Source organism: Candoia aspera, chromosome 8 (genome assembly GCF_035149785.1).
Source record: "Candoia aspera isolate rCanAsp1 chromosome 8, rCanAsp1.hap2, whole genome shotgun sequence".
Taxonomy (NCBI): domain Eukaryota; kingdom Metazoa; phylum Chordata; class Lepidosauria; order Squamata; family Boidae; genus Candoia; species Candoia aspera.
The window spans coordinates 33,179,221-33,202,391 of NC_086160.1; positions in this window are offsets into that span (position 1 = coordinate 33,179,221).

The window sequence follows — 23,171 nt, forward strand, 5'->3', positions numbered from 1 at the left end:
AAAAGAGGTTTTTAATAAGAACTCCTTATATGGAGGAGCTTGGTAGAACAACTGTCAAGAAAGTTACCCTTTTTTTCCCAATGCATCCATGTAGCAAATACCTTTTCATTGGATAAGGAAATTATTTCAGTTGGCAGTTGAAAGCTAAACAAATATGTCTATGATATTTTGAAAAGCAATTCAAATAATAATTAGGTATTATTATATGAATCCACTACTAGTTGAAAAACAGTCCTCAGTGTACTTAGTAGCTCTATATTTATCTAAACTAAAAGGAGATGGGGCGGGGGGGGGATGGAAGAATACCTCCTTCCTAGTGGCCACTGTTTATTTCCTCTCAATGAATTAAAGTAAAACTCTAATACAGTCCTACAAGTAACATTAATGACATTCTTTTACACTGCTATGTATCAAAGTCTCTGTAATTATAAAGAAATCTTCAAATATGTAACACTATATAGTAGAAAAAGATTTTTTTTTAAAAAAAAAAACATGTTTCTCTACTGTTCCAAATTGCACATATAGTTCTGGCTAAAATTTCAGAAAAAAATACCCCAGCTAAATATCCAGAAAATAGCTGGTAATGGTTAGTGCTTTGCCCTGTGTTTTTTCAAACAGCAGGTATTTGTCTTGGCATATTCAACCGTATAATTCTACCATTTAGTAATACTATTTGTAAAGAAATGTTTCTGAGTTGATTTGTTTGAAAATACAAGTCGACAGTGCAAAATAACTGCAAAAAAGGGCAAATGTATTTTTAGCATATATCAACAGAAGTATAGTTTCAGAATCATAGGAAAGAACAGTACCCCCTTACTTTGTATTGGTCAAACTCTCTCAAGTGTTTTGTCCAATTCTAGTACTTTAAAAAGTATTCTTACAAATTGGAACACATTTAGAGAGGGTCACTGATGAAAATCAGAGGACTATAAACTATGTCCTATGAAGAGGAATGAAAGATATTAGAAATGTTTAGAGATGAATGAGGAGAAATATGATAGCTCTTCTGAGATACCTAATAGGATGTCACACAGAACAAATTCAAGACCTATTTTCCATCATTCCAAAGGAATGCTTGATTTTCAGTATAGGAAGGTGAATCTGAACTGAATGCTGTAAAGAAGACTTCCTAACAGTAAGAGTTTGAAATGGAACCAATTTGCCTGATGTGTTCAAGTGGAAGTTGATAGCTATCAGTAGGAGATTATTTAATTTGGATCCCTGCATTGGACAAGGGATTAGACTTGAAGATTTAAATGCCCTTTTCTAAATCTATGATTCTATGACTATATAGCAGCAAAATTCTCTATAGCAACAGTAGCTATCTAGAAGCTTTTTTCACATGACAATTGAACGTTATGAGATTAGAGGCTTATAAATCTAACCATAATTCCAAAATGATAATGATGTCTCATCTCTTTGATCTGTCTGAGCAATCCAGCTATTCTATTTATGGAGGGAAGAACCCTAGATAGACTTCTTGGTTGACTTTAAGTTAAGAAAAGTGTAAACGTCATTGTACTACTCTAATGTCCATCTTCCTTTTGCTTTGGAACATAAATAAAATTTATCAATGATTTAAATTTGCTACAGTATGATTTTTTTTAAAAAGGAACATTAGGTACAGAAAGGTTGTTTTCAGAACCATAATGAAAATTTGCTGCAATATTTTTTAATGGCAAAAAATGATATCCTTTCTATTCAAAAGGCTCTGGAAGGTTCACAGATCTCAGAACAACCTAAAAATACAAACCAGAGAGGAAAGAAATATCCAGGAAAAGTGTAAAAAGAAGGGATTTTAATTGGAGCAGAGAACTCTTTACAACTCAAAGTGTTTCTATCAGAAAACAAAAACACAGCCCCACAAAAGAGGAGTGGAGGAATAGATATTAATATGTGAGCAAGGAGACCTGTTTTGTTGGGAAGGGAATGAGGAAGTTTTGACAGGGTGATAGTTAATAAAACTGTTTCAATTGTTTAAGAAAACCATCTGCAGTTTGGATTTTTTTCCCCTTCACCCTTGATTTTTTTTTCCCCAGGAGGAGACAGAGAGTACTCTTTGTACCTGGATGGAGGCATTCATGGCACTGAATTAATTGGAAAACAGACCAGAACTTGGAAGGAAAAGCTCCCACAGATGACCCATCATGCCAGTTCCCAAACAACCAGAAAGGAGCACTCCTGTACCCCTGAAAGCTACAGTACATAAAGCTACCCAACATGATTTGTTCTTGACAATCCCTCTGGTTCCTGAGCACTATTCCTTTCTAAATACTTGCAGACATGCCACTTGACTCTCCATTCAGATGTACACCTTTATTGATATTCATAGTTCATATAACAATCTAAAAATATAGTTGAACATCAAATTAAAATTCAAATAAATTAAAACCAGAATTGGGTTGAAAATTAAAATTAAAATTTAGTTAAGATGTGTTTAAACCATAACTGCCTGGTAGATTTTTTTTCCCCATTTTCACCACCTTTCTAAATCCTAATACTATGGGGCCTGCACACACTTTGAGTTGTAAAGTGTTCCATAGAGATGAGACAGTCACTCAAAGACCTGCCTCTGGATTCCCACCCAAATTTCTAGCTGGGGATCAAAAGAATTTTCTCCCAGACTGAATGTATAGGATGGTCAGATTCCGTTTAGAGAAGTGACTCCTGAATGTTACAGGCAATCAAGCTACATAGGACTTTATAGGTCAAAAGTAGATATTTAAGTTTTAACAGAAAACATACTAGTAACCAATGTAACATCCATAGTATAGGTGTTACACTGCTGAAGTTGTTCTCACATGCCAGGAAGCCATATGTATAGAATGTCACATTCTATGCAAACTGAAGATTTTCAAAATTGAAGATCTTCTAAAACAGCCTCAGATGAAGTGCACTGCAGTAGTTTAGCCTGAAACAATAAGGGCATAACTTAGTGTTGCTAGCCTTTCATTCCATAATTAATGCACTACATGAATCTGGGCATGTGGTCCTACCTGGTGGTCAGATTGTAGACTTGACTGCTCATAAGGTGTGTGACATCCATCCCCACCCCCAGTTTGTAAGCAGGAACTAACCAGGAGCCAGATAGTTTCTGAAAGAATAATACTTCCATTTTGTTCATATTCAGTTTTATTTCGTTTTACCACTTCCATTTCATTGCCTCAAGATATTAGGTTAAGTAAGGGCATCCACTGGCTTTACAGCTCATCTCAGGGCAGAGATTATAGATGAATATTATATGGATGTATGTAGATACATACAAATTGTATCTCATCTTGAACTGACAAGTGACTATTTCAGAACAGTTCGCATTTCATGTTCAACGATAGGAGAGGTCACTTTTTCCAAAAACTTTATCCCGGAAGAAAGATTGGAGAACAGACAAAAGTTATCCAATATGGTTAAACCAAGATGTTCATTCTTCAGAAGGAAACACACTCTCAACTCCATTAGGTCAGTCAATAATATGACCTCACTCAAAGGTGCATTGACTATCTCTCAAATCCAACCATACACAGTACATACACATCCATTCGAAGTACCTGAAGGCATGAGTGGCCCATAGGTAACACAATACTTCGTAGGACCTGTAAGCTCAAACAAAACCCAAATGAGGTAGCAAAGTCATCTGATTGGAATGAATTGCATTCATCTGCTCAGATGAACTGCATATGCTGTTCATCTGAGCAGATGAATCAAGGATCAAAACTCCCCCCTTTCAAAGCAGTTAGTTATGTATCAGGGCTATTGAATCTTCCATACTACTTGCTTCTTTCTTTTCAAACTTATCCTTCAATCTGAAATTGCTTATATATCTACTATTCAGTCATTTATTTTTGTAATATGTTTCTTGATTATAGCAACAAATACCTGCTTATTACAATTATATCTGGGAGAGAGAAAAATATTTTAGCCAGCTATCATTGAAAGGGTTACAAAAATTTATTCAATATGGATATCCCTATGTGTTGCCACAGAGTACCTCATGTCATTTCTAGTCCATTATTTTACTGTTAATATACAGAAATCTTGACTTTTGCTTAGTAAAATTTCTAGGGTTCCATTTTTATTTTACAGTCAACTCTAATCTTGGAGATTTCATATGTCTAAATCTCCAAGATTATATTTTCTTAAAAATATTTTTATTCCCTTTCTGAAGTAATCAGTCTTCTGAGATGATATACTGCTCTTAGTTTCCATGTTTATTTTATCACTCCCCTTAATATAAACAGAAAAGAAAATTCATCCACATCCTTGGGCTCTAAAATTCTTATTCTATACCCACACCAACCCATTCTTTCTTTTGCTTCTTGGCTCATGGAAGACTTATTCTCCTCCCAGTTCTCTTTACTTCAAGACACTAGTAGGTGTTATGGACCTACAGGATTGCCTAAACAATCACTCATTTCTTTGTCAACAACATCCACTGTTGTGTTAATGAAATATTTCCATTATTTGCTTACCACCTAGCAAGCAAACTTCACGGAACATCTCTCCAGTCACCATGGTCTAGAATAATACTTTCTTTTAGGAGCAGACTGCTTACTAAACTAGGCTAACACCCCAAAGTACCATTATATTTTTTCTGTAGTACTGATTCAACCCACTGGTTGTAGCAAAGCTGGTGCAGGGCATGAAAGATTAAAATTAAGATAAATAGCTAAGTTGTAGGAAGCAGGAAATATAACCCTCAAAGAGGCAGGTAAATGGCGCTGCAGAATGTAGGAAGAGGTAGAAAGCTCCTCCTAGACCAGCTTCTCCAACTTATAGTTTATCCAGCCCTGGGGAGGTCAGATAACGGGCTGGGGTGGGGGAGAGTGACAGAATGAAAGAAAAAAAGCTATATGCTGCACCATAACTAGGTGTGGGAGAAGAAGCAAGCAAGCACTGGAAATTCATTCATTCATTCATTCATTCATTCATTCAATTTGTCCCCATCCATCTCCTCTGATCAGGGAACTCTGGGCAGTTTATAATAATTAATTAAATCAACAATCATAGAATAAATGAAATATACAAATATAAAATTAATGAATAAATATAAATAAGAATAAAAAAGTAAAAAAGTCCAAATGGCAGGAGAATCTACAACTGTCCAAGTATGGGAGGAGTGGTCTATAGCAGCCATCCCCATGTAGGACTATTCCCCTCTCTGCCCCAAGTGAGGCAGCAGAACCAGGTCTTCAGACTCCTCCTGAAGGCCTGGAGTGATGGGGCCAGTCTCACCTCCAGGGGTAGCATGTTCCACAGGGCAGAAGCTACTGCAGAGAAGGCCCACTTTCTGGACCCCACCAAACGGAATTGTCTTACAGATGGGACCCACAGCATGCCCTCTCTGCACACTCAGGTGGGACGGGCTGATGTAATGGGGAAGAGGTGGTCCCTCAGGTAACCTGGCCCCATGCCATATAGGGCTTTAAAGGTGATAACCAACACCTTGAACTGGACCCAAAAGCAAACTGGTACCCAGTGCAGCTCGCGCAGCAGTGGTGTTACATGTGCCCTTCAAGGGGCACCAAAGACAGCCCGCACAACTGAATTCTGGACCAAGCTTCCAGATACTTTTCAAGGGTAGCCCCGTGCAGAGTGCATTGCAATAGTCTATATGAGAGATAACAAGGGCATGAGTAACTGTTTGAAGGGCCTCCCTATCTAGGAAGGGGCATAACTGGCACACAACACATAGCTGAGCAAAGGCCCTCCTGGCCACAGCTGCCACCTGCTCTTCATCTCTCCCCCACCCAACCCCCCACACACCTAGCAGCAAGACTATTGTGTTTAAGCAAGAGATATTAAGGAAAAGGCATGGGGTACAAAGTATTTTGGAGTTTAGCCAATGTGGAGCATGTGAAGTAAAAAATTTCACCCATGAAGGAATCAACTGGGATTGAATCAAGGCTTGGATAGCCAGGAGGAGAATGAATTCAGTAAGGCCAGAGGGAAGGCAGTCAAACTCATGTAAAAGGGAACAAGGTGCTAGTAAAAAGGGAAAACAGCTCTGTGAGACTCTGTGCATAAGACTGTAGTAAGATGGTTTGGTTTAATACATATATTGGGCTTTGAAATGTACTGCATCTTTAAGGAGAGGCCACAGTCTGTAGTATGAGAAGATAACTTCTAATTGAAGTCATTTCTCCCTTCAGGACATTGAGGATTTTTTCCCTACTGAAATCTATTGTTTAATGTTGTTTAAAGTTCTTACTTTACCTTGTTATTATTGGATGTATGAATACAATGGCACTGACTTTTTAGACCTTATGACCTAGTAAAATCTTGATAAAATCTTAAAGATTAATCCTTTGCTTCCCCCTTTGCTTATCAGTCTGCCTGTTCTTTGTATAAGAATAACTAGCCTGAATTACTTCTGTTTTGCTTCCCAGGCTTCTCCTGCTAGCATGTAGTTTGCTACATGCTATGATTTGCCTAGAAATCTATTTCCTGTAAATAAATATCTTTTCTGTTATACTTATAACATGTGCTTGATTAATCATTGCTCAGGTGGGATTCCTGCTCTTAGTAATTCTCTCTCACACACAAACATGGAATCTTTCAACCTCCAACAATAATACCATTCATGTTTCTGCATACTCTTTGCTAATGGTGGAAGTAAATCTGTAAGAAGAAATTAGATTTTTTTTTGTTTCTTATTGGATGCTCCAGGAAGGAGAGGATTCACGCCTTAGAGACCCCTTAGTGGTAGAAGTTTTTGCCAGCAGGCTTGATCAAAATAAATTCTATAAGAGCTGAAAAAGAGCCTGCCTGGGAAATTTTGGAAGTAATCAGCATCTCAGACTTAGAAATTTACAGCAGAACTATACTAAGACACTGTCAGTTTTTATTAAATGCTGCAATTAAAGGGAATAATAAACAAAAATAAAGACATAGCCACACTATGTGCTTTAAGATGTCTTTCAAACTGAGCTCAACTACTCATAATTTCATGGATATGCCCATGCAATTTTCTTGGCAACAGTATGGATGCAGATTGCCATAATTCCAAGTCTAGCCTACAGACCAAGTAGTCCATGGTTCCTACTGACCTTCTAAGATGAAATAACCAGTTTAGACTTTTCAGAGTTATCAGTCAAGAAAGTGTTTTGTTTCTCTGCAAGCCCAACAAAGAAAAACTGAGCTCTGCTCAGGTGGAGTTAGAGGCTGCTGCAATTTAGGGACTGGCTAGCTGGGCATTAGCACCAAAGTTTGTAATATGTGTGAATTTTCTTATAACTCGAGCAACATAATTACAAATTTATAACAGAGAATAGCTTTACCTACTGAAATCATGGTCATTTCCAAATAACTTGTTGAAATATATTTAAAAGGGTTTAAAGGAGATGTATTTTACCACTCTTTATGAAATTCAGGACACCTACTCCTTTTCACTAGATGTAGTACTTGATTCTTTACAGCAATAGCCACCAGTTTCAGTTAATGTGGTTGAACAGATAATGAAATGTTTGACCTCAGGTAAGGCACTGGAGCCTGACAGCGTTCCTGTGATTTATTTAAATCAAACTTCTCTTGGTGGATGCCAGTTCTAGATTCGCTGTTTACATATATCAATAAAACAGCATCTATCCTCAGTGACAGAGGGTTAGCCATTATTGTTCTATTCTATAAGAAAGGAATCAGGAATGACCCCACTAATTATAAGTCCATTATTTTGCTCATCACAATCAGTAAAGATGTATGTCATGCATCTGGTAACTAAGATGGAAGACTGTGTCATGTTCCCGTTCCGATGTTTATGGTTCCTCGTAACGTTTCACATGTCATATCTGCAGTTCCGTGCCTGCCTGGCCACGCTGGTAAATTTCCTTTGTGCTGACTTGTGATCTTCTGGAATGTATGTTTGGGTTATCTCTGCTGTTCAAGGTTACTTTCTCAGGCCGATTCTAACGGTTGCTAGCGTCTGGGGTGGGTGGTTGCTATGCTAGCCTGAGGGGAGGGTTTGCAACAGGAGCAAGGCTTTTTAAGTTTGTAATTGGCGCGCTTTTGCTCATTCTCAGCTTTCTTCGTACTTTGCATACTATTCATTCAATAAATTAGTTTTCTCTAGTAATTACTGATGAGACTCCTTTTATTGGAATAGGCAATCATTACATAAAGCTGAGAATCTTTAATATCAGTCTGCTAGCATCCATCCAGTTTCCTGTGAGGAGTTTAATTAGCGATGACTGAAACTGCCCCAACCTCAACCACCGGCTCGGGGGAAAGTCAGCTCTCCAGAGGTGGGGAACAAGAGCCCATGGGACTGCGGAGAGAGGGGACTCTCACACCAGGGTCGGATGACCTCTCCGAGGCAACGGATTCCAGTTGCGATACGGAGAAGGCAGTGAAGTCAGTGGTAGTCAAGAAGACGGAGGGACCCTTGTATGGGTCGCCACCAGCCCCAGCCAAGCCGGTGTATTCCTCGCTGTTTCCGACCATGCAGATCACCAAAAGGACGAGAGCAGTGACACCAACAGATATGGAGATGGAGAAATCCCAGCAGCTGGAGGCGAGGATGAAATCCATAGAGGATTTGTTGGCAAAGTTAACCTTTACCAGGGACACTCAGAAAAAGAAAAAGACGGGAGGTAAAGAAGGTAGTGACTCTCCTGACACCTCCGCATCCCCAACCCCCCCCCCAGTAGACAAACAGGGAAAGCCATGGAAATATTGGGGGGGAGGGCCCCCGCCGAGCAAGCCTCCAAAGAAAGCCTCTTTACCTTCCCCAAGTAGGGAGCAGAAGGAGAGAGGACGGAGCTGGGAGGGGGGAAGACGTGTGAAAGTTCGACTGGCAGAGGCTCAATAAATAGCGCCAGAGGTGCAGGAGGAAGAGCCACCACAGCCATGAAAGGCTAAGCAAAAAAAGAGACACGATAGCCCAACCCGGGTCCGATATCGAGACTTTAATGTGAAGTTTAATGGGGATCCTACAAAGCTGTCATTTTTTTTGACTAATGCACACAGCTATATGGAAGAGTTTGGGAGCGTGTTTCGTTCTGAGTGGGCTAAGATTAATGCTGTCGCGACCCAACTAGAGGAGAGGGCAGCAGACTGGTTTGTGTGACTGGTTGACATGGATGCTTTGGAGTTGGATTGCTTTGATGATTTCATGTGGGCAATGAAAATGCATTTTGGTGATCCACTAGCTGAGGAAAAAGCAAAGGTAGCCCTAAGGGAGTTGGTTCAAGGCTCCAGATCAGTGTCGGATTATGCGCTGGAGTTTCAAGCACTCTCCGGCAAAGTAGAGGATTGGTCTGCCACCACCCTTGTAGAGATGTTCAAAGATGGACTAAGACCAGATATACTACGATGGGCAGTTGTACGGGGCGACCCAGCAACACTGTATGAGTGGATACAATTGGCTGCGAAGGTTGAGCAAGCCCAAGCTAAGTATACTCAAACTAAAAGAGGTCCCAAACAACAAGCGATGGGAAAACCTACAAGGCCAGCAGCTACTGCTAGCAAACCGGTGAGACGGTCATGGCAAGAAGAAAAAGAAAGCCGTTTTGCCAAAGGATTGTGCCTGCGGTGTGGAAAGGAGGGGCACCTGGCAGCTGCATGTCCCCGCAGGAAACCAGAGGAACGGAGAGACAGATCGGGGGGGAAATCACCAGTGGCACCAAGGAAGCTGAAAGCGACAGTAGCAGAGCTGGTGGAGGATGTGGACTTGTTTTATGGTGGGCAAGACGAAAAAGAAGCCTCCCAACTGGCGGAAAACTCCAGCCACCTGCTCTAAAAAGCGCCAAGGAGCAGGTGGAAGAAGAGGGGCGCGATCATGTCTCGGTGAGTGGAAATTTCCCAACGTTGACCGTGAGACTTAAGCTCAGTTCCCGTACAAAAACTGTGGAACTATGGGCTATGATTGATTCGGGATGCTCACGTTCCTTAATGCATCCTGATGTAGTAGCTGCTTTGGAGTTACCCACCTTCCCGTTGAAACGTCCCATGATTTTCACCCAATTGGATGGATCTATATCGGGGGGAAAACCGGTCACCCAGTCTACAGCGTTAGTGGCTTTGCAACTGGGTAGCCACTGGGAAAAGTTGCCCTTTGTGGTGGCACCGGTGGGTGGTCCCTTGGTCATTCTGGGGATGCCTTGGTTTGTTCAACAGAACCCTAGTATAAACTGGGTACACCAAACTGTTACTTTTGCAGATGGGTTCTATAAAGCCCCTCCTGGGGATGATGAGGAGGAGGATAGCAATGTGGGGAGGGCAGCAGTGTCAACGCTGCATACCCTCGCTGTACCGTTGGAAGGGCTACCGGACCAATACCAGGACTTTGCCAATGTGTTTGGGGAGAAGGAGGCGGATCGGCTGCTGCCTCATCGGAAAACTGACTGTGCCATTGAAATTCTTCCCAATGCAAAGTTGCCCAGACCAAAGGTATATGCAATGACCCCAAAGGAATTGGCTACTCTTCATGAATTCATAGACAAAAACTTACAACGGGGCTTCATAGAACCAGCCAATTCACCAGTGGGTGCTCCAGTACTCTTTAGATCAAAGAAAGACGGAACTTTAAGACTCTGCACAGATTTCCGTGGGTTAAACGCAGTCTCCCTATTAAACAAATCGCCCCTCCCAGTCATCAAGGAAATGTTAGCCCACTTGGCGGGGGGGAGAATCTTCTCTAAATTGGACTTAAGGGAGGTGTATTATCGCATTCGCATTCGGGAGGGGGATGAATGGAAAACAGCTTTTAATTGTGCATTTGGGGCTTTTCAGTATAAAGTGTTACCATTTGGATTGGCTGGGGCACCTGGGGTTTTTATGCAATTGATAAATGAGGTCTTGCACGACCACTTATTCAATGGGGTTTTGGTCTATTTAGATGATGTGTTAATATATTCAAAAACCATGAAAGAACATGTGCAATTGGTTAGGCAGGTGCTAACCAAATTGAGAAATGCTGAATTATATGCCAAGCTATCCAAATGTGCATTTCATAAAACACAAATTGATTATTTGGGGTATAGGATTTCAGATAAAGGCATTGAAATGGATCCTGCCAAAATTGAGGCTATTTTGGTATGGGAACCCCCACGCACACGCAAACAACTACAATCTTTTTTCGGATTTGCGAATTTCTATCGTCCATTTTTACAAAATTTTGCTGAGATTGCCTTACCCCTGACTGAATTACTCAAAACAAAGGGTGTAGGAGACACCCGCAAATCAAAGAATCCAGGGACACGCCTAAAATGGACGCCTGCTTGTCAACAGGCGTTTCACCAACTCAAGCGACTGTTTACCTCTGAACCAATCTTGCAACACCCTGATCCTGACAGACCATTTGTGGTGCAAGTCGATGCCTCAGACTTTTCTATTGGTGCCCTCTTATTGCAAGCCGATGAGCAAGGACAATTAAAGCCTTGTGCTTATCTGTCACGTAAATTCTCTGAGACAGAGAGACGCTGGCATGTTTGGGAGAAGGAGGCTTTTGCGGTTAAAGCCGCTTTGGAGAATTGGAGGCATCTATTGGAGGGGGCGGCACACCCTTTTGAAGTGTGGACTGATCATAAAAACTTGGAGTCCCTTACTGCCTCTCGCAAGCTCAGCCCTAAGCAAGTGCGATGGGCTCAGTACTTTAGTCGCTTTGATTTTAAACTCAGATTCATTCCAGGAAAGAAAAACTTTTTAGCTGACGCACTGTCGCGGCAACCCCAAGATTCAGGAACAGCCCCAGATGTGGTGGGCACCCTCTGGACAGATTCCCAAATGGCACTAGCAGCAGTCACTCGCAGTCAGATGTGAGCGCAGCAACCTGACACTTCTGCCGGTCCTAGCGCGATACATGTATCCATTCCTGCAGATTTGCAACAAAAGCTTCTGGCAGAGTTGAAATCGGATACTTGGTTGCAAAACAACCAGGGCGAGGTTACTTTGAAGCAAGGTTTGGCATGGAAAGATGATCGCCTCTATGTGCCTGTAACCTTGCGCAAAACCATGCTGTTCAGGTCTCATGACGATAAAACAGCTGGGCATTTTGGCTTTACAAAAACTATTCATCTAGTGCGCCGACAGTTCTGGTGGCCAACCCTGCGGCGAGATGTAAAAGCCTATGTCAAGTCTTGCCTTGTCTGTGCTACTGCAAAACGAAAAGGGGGGAAACCTCAGGGCTTTGTGCAGCCAGTGGCCAATCCCTCCCACCCCTGGGAGGAAATCTCTATGGACTTTATTGTGGATCTATGTCATGTTCGCCGTTTCAATGTCTTTGATACATCATAATGTTTCGCATGTCATTAGCAGGATGCATGTTTCATCTTTCTCGGAAGGATGGGAGTACTTATCTTTTGGCTTTGCTTTGGAATGTATTTGCATTATCTATTGCTCTCAAGGTTACTTTCCCAGGCTAGCAACTCTGACGATTGCTTGCACCTGTGCCAGGCGGGGCTGTTACGAGGGAGGCGGGAGACGTTTGCACCAAGGGTTTAAGTTTGTATTTGGCGGGCTTTTGCTCATTCTCAGCTTTCTCTGTATTTGCCTTTAGTTCCTTAATAAATCAGATTTCATATAGCAGCCTCTTGTGAGTCTGAGTATTTGGGCTAGGGCAATCATTACATAAAGCTGAGAATCTAAGATCCTAACTCCGCTGGCCCCTGTCCAGGAAAAGACAAGTTGTCTAACCCTGTGAGGGAGAGCGCCAGCGATGACCGAACCCGACATCGTGATGATGGAGGAAGGGGAACCGGACTCGACCGTGAGGCGGCCCGACCGACCGTCCCAGGGGGGGAAGCTGTCAGCCATCCTAGAAGAGGTGAGCTCCGAGTCGGAGGGTGAAGCCGAGGGTCTGAAAACCGCACCGGAGACTACCGTAAATTCTCCAGGCGAGCTGGTCACCTGGGGTGAGACCCAAGGGGATGCCACGGTGGCAGGGGGCCCATCCTGGAGGCAGAGATACCCATTATCCCCCAACGTGGTGCAGGTGCAGCCAACGGAGGGCTCCCCCACCCCGGATCGGATCCGAGTGCTGGAGTCAAAAATGGACTCGTTAGAAGCTATACTGAAACAGCTGAGCTTAGATGTGACCTCGTTGCGGGAAGTCCGGGAAGAATCAAGCCAGCGGCATTCCACCCCTTCGTCCCATGGGCAGTCCCCGGAGCAGCGACGGCCGGTGCGGAGGCGCGAAGGGGACCAGTCGGTCCAGATGGAAATCGCGGCATCGCCAGGGCGACCGCCCCGGGGCCCCGCGCCGCCGCGAGCCAGGGAAGCACAAACCCCTGCAGCACCGGTGGCGGGCGCAGCCTGGCGGGAGGCGGGATGAGAGACTTCCCGGTCAAGTTTGATGGGGACCCGACCAAACTCTCATTTTTCCTGACGAATGCTAAAGCCTACATGGAGGAATGGGGGTCGCTTTTCCAGTCGGAAAAGGCAAAGATCATCACCATTGCCACCAAACTGAAGGGGAAGGCGGCAGACTGGTATGTCCAGATGTGCCAGTCGGAAGCGCCTGAACTGGAAAAATTCGATGAGTTCCTCTGGGCATTGAAACAACACTTCGAGGACCCTTTGGCGAAAGAGAGGGCAAAGCGAGCCCTGAAGGAACTTAAGCAGGGGTTCAGATCCGTGGTGGATTATGCTTTGGAGTTTAAAGCGCTGGCTGGGAAGGTGGATGACTGGTCCCAAGCCACCATTATCGAGCTATTCAAGGATGGCCTGAATACAGAGGTGCTGCGCTGGTCCTTGGGGAGGGACGACCCATATACGCTGTACGAATGGATCCTGCTGGCGGGAAGGGCTGAACATGCCCATGAGATCTTCGCCCATCGAAAGACCGCCAAATCGGGGTGGGAGGTGAAGCCCAGCCGCCCATCGAGCACCGGGGGGAAACCAGGACAACGACCCTGGGACGAGGAGCGAGAGAAGCGGTATGCAAAAGGCCTGTGCCTAAGATGTGGTAAAGAGGGGCATCGAGTGGCGGCGTGCCCGAAGGCAAAGGGAGAGGAACGGCTCAGAAAACCGCCGGCGAAGTCCCCTGCCCTGCCGAGGAAGCAGAAAGCCGCGGTGGCTGAAACCGAGGGAGACGATGCGATGTTCTACGAGGATGAGGGTGAGCCCGAAATCCTGCAGCCGGCGGGAAACGCCAGCCACCTGCTTTAAAGGGCGCCGCAGGGCAGGTGGTGGAAGAAGGGAGCGAGCCTTCATCGGTGAGTGGTAGTTACCGCATTCTCACGGTGAAATTGAAGTTGGGCTCCCAATCCAAGACTGTAGAAGTATGGGCCATGATTGATTCGGGGTGTTCCCGGTGTCTAATGCACCCCGACGGGGTAGCGGCTTTGGAGCTACCTACTTTCCCTTTACAGCGACCCATCGCCTTTACACAGCTAGATGGGTCCATGGCAGGGGGCAAACCGGTCACCCATTTCACAGGGCGGGTAGCCTTGCAGCTGGGCAGCCATCGGGAAGGTTTGTCTTTTGTCGTGGCTCCAGTAGGGGGTCCCTTGGTGGTGTTGGGGGTGCCTTGGTTGGTGCAGCAAAACCCTCAAATAAACTGGGTTTACCGGACTATCACGTTTAGGGATGGGTTTTACCAAGCGACTGAGGGGAAGGGGGCCCCAGAGGAGATGGTGGGGGTTGCGGCAGCTGCGACTCCGCATTGCCCGGCCCCTCCTCTGGAAGGCTTGCCGGCAGATTACAGGATGTTTGCTGATGTGTTCGGCGAAAAGGAAGCCGACCAGTTGCCCCCCCATAGAAAGACGGACTGTGCCATCGAACTGCTTCCCAACACCCAATTGCCCAAGCCAAAGATTTGTTCCATGACACAAAAGGAACTGACTCTGTTACGAGACTTTGTGGACAAAAATTTGGCGCGCGGATTCATCGAGCCAGCGAATTCACCGGTGGGGGCGCCGGTTCTTTTTCGCCCAAAAAAGGATGGGACATTGAGACTTTGTACCGATTTCCGCGGATTAAATGCCGTCTCAATTTCCAATAAATATCCCTTGCCATTGATCAAGGACATGTTGTCACATCTGGCTAAGGGTAAGGTCTTCTCTAAACTTGATTTAAGAGAAGCCTACTATCGTGTACGCATCAAGGAGGGCGATGAGTGGAAAACTGCCTTCAATTGCCCGTTGGGAGCTTTCCAGTATAAGGTGTTACCTTTTGGTTTGGCTGGGGCCCCTGGGGTATTTATGCAACTGATCAATGAAGTACTGCATGAACATCTGTTTAAAGGGGTATTGGTGTATTTGGATGATGTATTGATTTATACTGAAACCATGGAAGAGCATGTGTCTCTGGTAAAAAAAGTGCTGAGTAAACTCAGATCAGCAGAATTGTATGCCAAACTGTCTAAATGTGCATTTCACCAGACACAAATTGACTATTTGGGATATAGAATTTCAGATAAAGGCATAGAAATGGACCCTGCCAAGGTGCAGGCTATCATGGACTGGGAAAGCCCCCGCACCCGCAGGCAACTTCAAAGTTTCCTGGGGTTCAGCAACTACTACAGATTATTCATAAGGGGATTTGCTGAAATTGCCTTGCCACTAACAGAACTGCTCCGAACCAAGGGTGTAGGAGATACTCGGAGAGTAAAGAATCCAGGGGCGCTGTTGCGTTGGACGCCTGCTTGTCAAACGGCGTTTGAGCGGCTGAAAGCAGCTTTTATCAAAGAGCCCATTTTGCAACATCCTGATCCCTCCAAACCATTTGTGGTGCAGGTGGATGCCTCCGATTATTCCATTGGGGCATTGTTGATGCAACAAGACGGGACAGGATGCCTCAAGCCATGTGCCTACTTGTCCCGCAAGTTCTCCGAGACTGAGCGACGGTGGCATGTATGGGAAAAGGAGGCATTCGCAGTAAAAGCCGTGTTGGAAGCCTGGCGGCATCTGTTAGAAGGGGCGAATCACCCCTTTGAGGTGTGGACTGACCATAAAAATTTGGAGGCTCTTAGCACCCCTCGAAAACTGAGCCCGAAACAAGTCCGTTGGGCTCAATTTTTTAATCGGTTCAATTTTCATTTGAAGTTTATTCCAGGGAAAAAGAATTTCCTGGCTGATGCGTTGTCAAGGCAACCTCAGGACTCGGGGGCAGCGCCAGAAGTGGTTAGCACCCTGTGGACAGCGCCCCAGTTGGGTATGCAGGCTGTGACGCGTAGCCAAATGCGCGTGCAGCAGCCACCCGCTGCGGACGCCGCCCAGCCGAGCGCTTTGTCAATTCCTTCCCAGTTGCAACAAAAGTTTCTAAAAGAACTGAAAACAGATACTTGGTTGCTCGCAAATAAAAACAATGTTACTTTTGACCGAGGCTTCGCTTGAAAATCTGACCGCCTCTACGTCCCTGAAAGCCTCAGAAAAGAGGTGTTACTACGTTCACATGATGACAAACTGGCAGGTCACTTCGGTTTTGTAAAAACCTTGCACCTTGTTAGGAGGCAGTTCTGGTGGCCCACATTACGTAAGGATGTCAAAGACTATATTGCCTCCTGCACTGTTTGTGCAATGTCTAAGCGCAAGGTGGGGAAGCCCCAAGGACTGCTGCAGCCGGTGGCTGCCCCTTCTTCACCCTGGGATGAAATCTCCATGGACTTTATTGTTGAATTACCACCCAGTCAACGCAAAACTGTCATTTGGGTGGTCAAAGACTATTTCTCAAAACAAGCCCACTTCATCCCTTGCGTGTCCATTCCGTCGGCACGTCAATTGGCCCGCCTGTTTCTAGTACACGTGTACAGGCTACACGGATGTCCTTCCGGCTTAATTTCGGACAGGGGCACACAATTTACCTCACAATTTTGGCGGGCGTTCCTCAAATTGTTGGGAACGAAGCAAGCCCTGTCCACGGCTTGGCACCCCCAGACGGATGGGGCCACAGAGGCTTTAAATTCTACTCTGGAGCAATACCTTCGAGCTTTTGTGAATTACCAGCAGGACAATTGGGTAGACCTCCTCCCTTTTGCCGAAGTGGCTTACAACAATGCAGTGCATCAAAGCACCGGCCAAACCCCATTTCGGGTGGCCCAAGGCAAAGACTTTGTACCTATCCCTGATCTACCGCATCCTTCGGTCGGATTGGCCACTGCGGGTGATTGGGCGTCGCAACTGGCAGACTCCTGGCCAATGATTCAAAAGGCACTAGCTGAGGCACAATTGGATTACAAACAGTATGCTGATCGGAAGCGTGCTCCTCAGCCGGCGTTTCAAGTAGGGGATTCGGTTTACCTTTCCACCAAGTTCATAAAGTCCTCACAACCTTCCAAGAAGCTGGCTCCTAAATTTGTGGGTCCTTTCCCAATTACCGCTCAAATTAACCCTGTGACTTTTAAACTTGACTTGCCTCATAACCTCAAATGCTTACACCCTGTTTTTCATTGCAGTTTGCTCAAACCGACTATTCCTTCTGACCGCTGGCATTGCCAACCTCCACCTCCAACCCCCATCATGATTGATGGTCAGCAACACTTTGAAGTTAAAGAAATTTTGGACTCTAGACGCCTTCGCAATGCTCTGCAATACCTAGTTCGTTGGAAACATTTCCCTCATCCAGAGTGGGTTGCTGCACCCGATGTGGCTTCCCCTATTCTGGTTGCCCATTTCCACTCTGCTTATCCCACTAAGCCGGGTCCCTAGGGATATTTTTAGGGGGGCGGTATGTCAATGTCTTTGATACATCGTAACGTTTCGCATGTCATTAGCAGGATGCGTGTTTCATCTTTCTCGGAAGGATGGGAGTACTTATCTTTTGGCTTTGCTTTGGAATGTATTTGCATTATCTATTGCTCTCAAGGTTACTTTCCCAGGCTAGCAACTCTGACGATTGCTTGCACCTGTGCCGGGCGGGGCTGTTACGAGGGAGGCGGGAGACGTTTGCACCAAGGGTTTAAGTTTGTATTTGGCGCGCTTTTGCTCATTCTCAGCTTTCTCTGTATTTGCCTTTAGTTCCTTAATAAATCAGATTTCATATAGCAGCCTCTTGTGAGTCTGAGTATTTGGGCTAGGGCAATCATTACAATCTACCTCCTAGCCAGAGAAAGACTGTCATTTGGGTTGTTAAGGATTTTTTCTCGAAGCAAGCTCATTTCGTCCCTTGTGCGTCTCTACCATCTGCACAACAGCTGGCATGCCTCTTTCTAGTTCACGTGTACAGATTACACGGTAGCCCCGCCCGCTTGGTGACCGACAGAGGAACACAATTTACTTCATGCTTTTGGCGGGAATTTATGAAGCTATTGGGCACTAAACAGGCGTTATCCACGGCTTCCCATCCTCAGACAGATGGAAATACTGAGGCTATCAATGCCACGTTGGAGCAATATTTACGTGCTTTTGTTAATTATCAACAAGACAACTGGGTAGACCTCCTGCCGTTTGCTGAAGTTGCTTACAATAATACTGTGCATCAAAGTACTGGGGCGGTGCCCTTCTGTACTGTGTTTGGGCATGACTTTGTCCCTATTCCTGAATTGCCTCCACCGTCTACCTCACCCACCTCCCTGACCGATTGGGCCTCACAATTGGCAGATTCCTGGCCAAAAATACAGCAAGCTTTAGCCGATGCTCAAGCCACTTATCAACGACATGCCAACGAAAAAAGGGCACCACAACCTGTTTTTCAAATAGGGGATAGAGTATACCTTTCCACCAAATACATCAAATCCCCTCAACCATCCAAAAAACTGGCGCCCAAGTTCATAGGTCCATTTCCTATTGTTGCTCAGATTAATCCTGTTACCTTTAAGTTGGACTTACCTCACAATCTCAAGCGCTTACACCCTGTTTTTCATTGTAGTTTGCTTAAACCATTCGTGGAGTCTACCTATTGGCATCCTGAGCCGGCTGCACCTTCCCCCATAATGATTGATGGTCAACAACATTTCGAAGTCAAGGAAATATTAGACTCTAGACGTTTCCATTCCACTCTGCAATATCTGATTCGATGGAAGCATTTCCCTCATCCGGATTGGGTCGCTGCATGGCATGTGCGCTCTCCCCACTTGGTTGCTCAGTTTCACGCTGCTTACCCTGATAAACCCATGCCTTAACAATTAAGTTTTTTTCTTTGTGGGGGGGCAGTATGTCATGTTCCCGTTCTGATGTTTATGGTTCCTCGTAACGTTTCACATGTCATATCTGCAGTTCTGTGCCTGCCTGGCCACGCTGGTAAATTTCCTTTGTGCTGACTTGTGATCTTCTGGAATGTATGTTTGGGTTATCTCTGCTGTTCAAGGTTACTTTCTCAGGCTGATTCTAACGGTTGCTAGCATCTGGGGTGGGTGGTTGCTATGCTAGCCTGAGGGGAGGGTTTGCAACAGGAGCAAGGCTTTTTAAGTTTGTAATTGGCGCGCTTTTGCTCATTCTCAGCTGTCTTTGTACTTTGCATACTATTCATTCAATAAATTAGTTTTCTCTAGTAACTACTGATGAGACTCCTTTTATTGGAATAGGCAATCATTACAGACTGGATCATTCAGTAAGACCTTTTCGAAGAGGAGCAAACTGGATTTAGGCCAGTCAGATATATGCCCTTAAACATAAGAATCAGTTGTTTACCACCTTTCTTGATTTTAAAGCAGCATTTGACACTATTTATCACAATTTGCTATGGTCCAAACTGAGTAACACCTCAATTGACAAATGCCTTCTGCTCCTTGTCTACAAGCTACATGAAGGGTCTTCTTTATGAATTCAATACGACCAAGCTGTTTTTACGTCTAAACCAATTTTGACATTCGGGGGTGTTTGCCGATGTTGTGTATTAGCACCAAATTTGTTTAATATTTATATTAACTCTCTTCTTCAGGGCTTAGATTTATAGGTATTTTGGCTCCTTAGATGAGGAATAGACACCTCTCAATCCTTGTCTATGAGGCTGATGCTGTCATTCGCTCTCTTTCAAGTACTGGCCTTAATAATGCATTATTGTCCTGGTCCAACACTGTCATAAGGAACATCTGACAGCTAATTATCAAAATAATAATAGCAATAATAATCATTTTTAAAAAGCCTAAACAACCTTAGTTGCACCATTAATGGCCATAAGATAGGACAAGCTAAAATGTTTAAATATAAACATGTATATGTATATTTATATTTCAAGTTAAAATGTTTAACTTGACAATATTAACTTGACACATTAAAATGTTTAAATATAAACATTTATATTTATATTGTATATGTCAAGCTGACAGCAGAAGGGCTGCTCATGCTGATTATGCTACCAGTCTACTGCAGTGGTCCCACAATACCTAAGGCAATAGGTATCTACCTGTAGCCATTAGATTTTACCAGGCAAAGGCTTTAGCACAACTATTATTTGGAGCAGTTATTGCTCCATATTCTAATTTAAGTGCTCTGGAATTTGTTCAGGCCAAATTCCTTAGTTCCGTATAGGTTTCCCTTGACGAAAAGTCCAGTCGAATCCGACTCTAGGGGGCGGTGCTCATCTCCGTTTCTAAGCCTTGGAGCCGGCGTTGTCATAGACACTTCCGGGTCATGTGGCCAGCATGATGACTTGGAATGCCGTTACCTTCCCACCGAAGCGGTACCTATTGATCTACTCACATTTGCATGTTTTCGAACAGCTAGGTGAGCAGGAGCTGGGACTAGCAACGGGAGCTCACCCCGCCGCGCGGTTTTGAACCACCGACCTTCCGATCGACAGCTCAGCAAATTTGTACACCTCCCAACTCCCTGAGACTGTCCAGTCCACTTGGAAGAAAGTCCTTTTTATGTGGCCTTTCTCAGACCATTTTATGCAAACTTGGTTGGTCTCAGGCTAAAACTCTGCCCCCAAATTATTCAAAATTCAGCTATAATGTCATTTGAATTGACTACACAGTTTTTGTAGTTTACCAAAAGCAATATTAAAGAGGCATGGCTTCCTATATATACTCTCTGACCAATTCAACTTATCACTGGGCTTTTATCAGGGTTTGTTGTAATGTCCTTCCTTCAGAACTGTTCCAGTAGATATTGCAAACTCCCAATGGCTCATCATCTTCACCCTTATGGCACATAAGAAGTAGAATCAATAATTCATGTTCTTTTACATTTCTGGTTCAATATGACACTGCGTCAAAATCTTATTTCTCTCCTTATATTAGCAATTCCCGGACAATGAGACAGTTTCTATGTTGATTTTCTGGTTGCTGATAAGGTTTTTTTTTTTTTTTAATGCAACCTACAATTTTGAAAAGCTTTGTTGTTTAACATCAAGGCTTCAGCAGAAGATCTATAATAAGATTTAAGATGGATTAAATATATAATACACACACACACACTGTTAAAAAGAAAATACTTTGAGAATGGGAGAACAGGAAAAAAATGACCCACATTTTCCACAAGTTGCTAAAGAAAGTATAAATATGTTGTTTAACTAGTAGATTCTAATGTCTTATTATCAGGGATTACTGTTACTATCCTAGCTGATAAGAAAGCCAGTGCTAACTTAATGGTCATTAAACATTGTTAGAGTTCCTAATGGTATGATTTACCTTAATTAAAACACATCAAAATAATATTAAATAATGTATATGCTGAAATCACTATCCTGCTTTTGTTGATGCTACATTGTATGCCTAATCCTTGATTTGTATAGGTACAGTATGTATAAATAAGGGGAAAAACATGTTTGACATATGAAACCTAGTAGATGCCAGCGGGCTTGAGACTGTATAAAACTAAGATTACAGAAAGTCATTTGAACTCAGCTATGATCTTTAAAAATGGTTTATTTTGTTGTTGCCAATTCTTTATAATAAATACTCCAAAATATCTAAATCCACATGGAAGCAGTTTCTTTATCAATGTTAACACAGCAGAGGATTTTTCAAAGTTAACTTGTAAACCAGCTATTGGCTGCAATCTACTGTATCATTATTATCTTCTCACATGAAGAAATAGCCTTCTTTGGAAAATCTCTCAAGCTTTATTGATCTCCCCTTTCTCTTTCATTTTGCCTATTGATTTTCATTTTAAGCAGGTTGGCAGCAAGTGCTGCTTCAGTCATTTTTACCTGGTGATTAGTAATAAATATCCTGTTAAAAGATATAATTATTGGATTCTTTAGGGCCAATCTGTAAACACACAGCATTTTTGGAGACTCAGATAGATAGTGGGAAGCAGAGACATGGCATATCACACACCCAAAAAATGTTTCATACTTCATGCAATCATACGAGGGCATCGACATCCAACCATCTTAAGTCCAACAATTTATATTACAAGAGTGCCCTAATATTTGCCACATGAATGTCCTATCATATAGGTTTTGGATCACACAACTTTGACTTTTAGCACAGATTATGTAGTTCCAACAGCAAAGAGAGAACTGCTTTTCTGCATTTTCTTTCATTCTTCTACAATATATTCAGAAGGTTAGCTCTATTTGTGCTATATGATTTCTTCTCACCAGATATATAACTTCATAGAACTATAACTTTCTGTTCTATCCATCTTGTTCCAGTATTTGCCAAGGTGATATGAGATCAAGCCATATAAGAGGAATCCAACAACAGTGAGGCATTTGTGAAAAGCAGAGAGATAGAAATTAAAAAAAAAAAAAATAGAGAAATATTACAGCATAAAATTCTTCCTATCTTCATGTTGCAGCAGAATAAAAAGACAGTGCTTGACACATTGAAGAGCTCTTGTGGCTCTTGGAGAAAATCTACATTATTTCAGCAGTTTGTAAGTGCTAAGTTCCTGGTTCTTGGAGATCAAGAATTCCTTAATAGAACAGAAGTAATGGAAGAAAACTGTCGTAAGAGAAAGCTAGGAAAATTATATAATTTAATTAGTGTACCTAGAAGGAGTAATATGGCTGGAGTGGCTGGATAGTGTAGTGGTTAGAATGCTGCCCTTGGAGCAGGAGACCGGGGTTCAGATCCCAGCTGTTCCAACCTTACCAGTAGGGGTCCTTGGGCAAAGACCCCCTAACACTTCACCTGCCTACCTCAAATATGAGAGTTACACAAACTAAGAGAGTCATGCCAGCTCGGACATCGCCCAGATTAACAAGGTCCATGCCAGATGTTGGGGAACCAGGACAATCTGATGATAAGTGGGCTACTGGAACAAACATACATGGATGAGACAAGAGAACCTGGAATTGATGGAGTGCTACTACAACAGCAGACCTAATGAGAGGGGATATATGGAATGTATGAGGGAACTGTGGGTGGACAGAAGACCTGCATCCACACTAACTGAGAAACAACTAGTTAC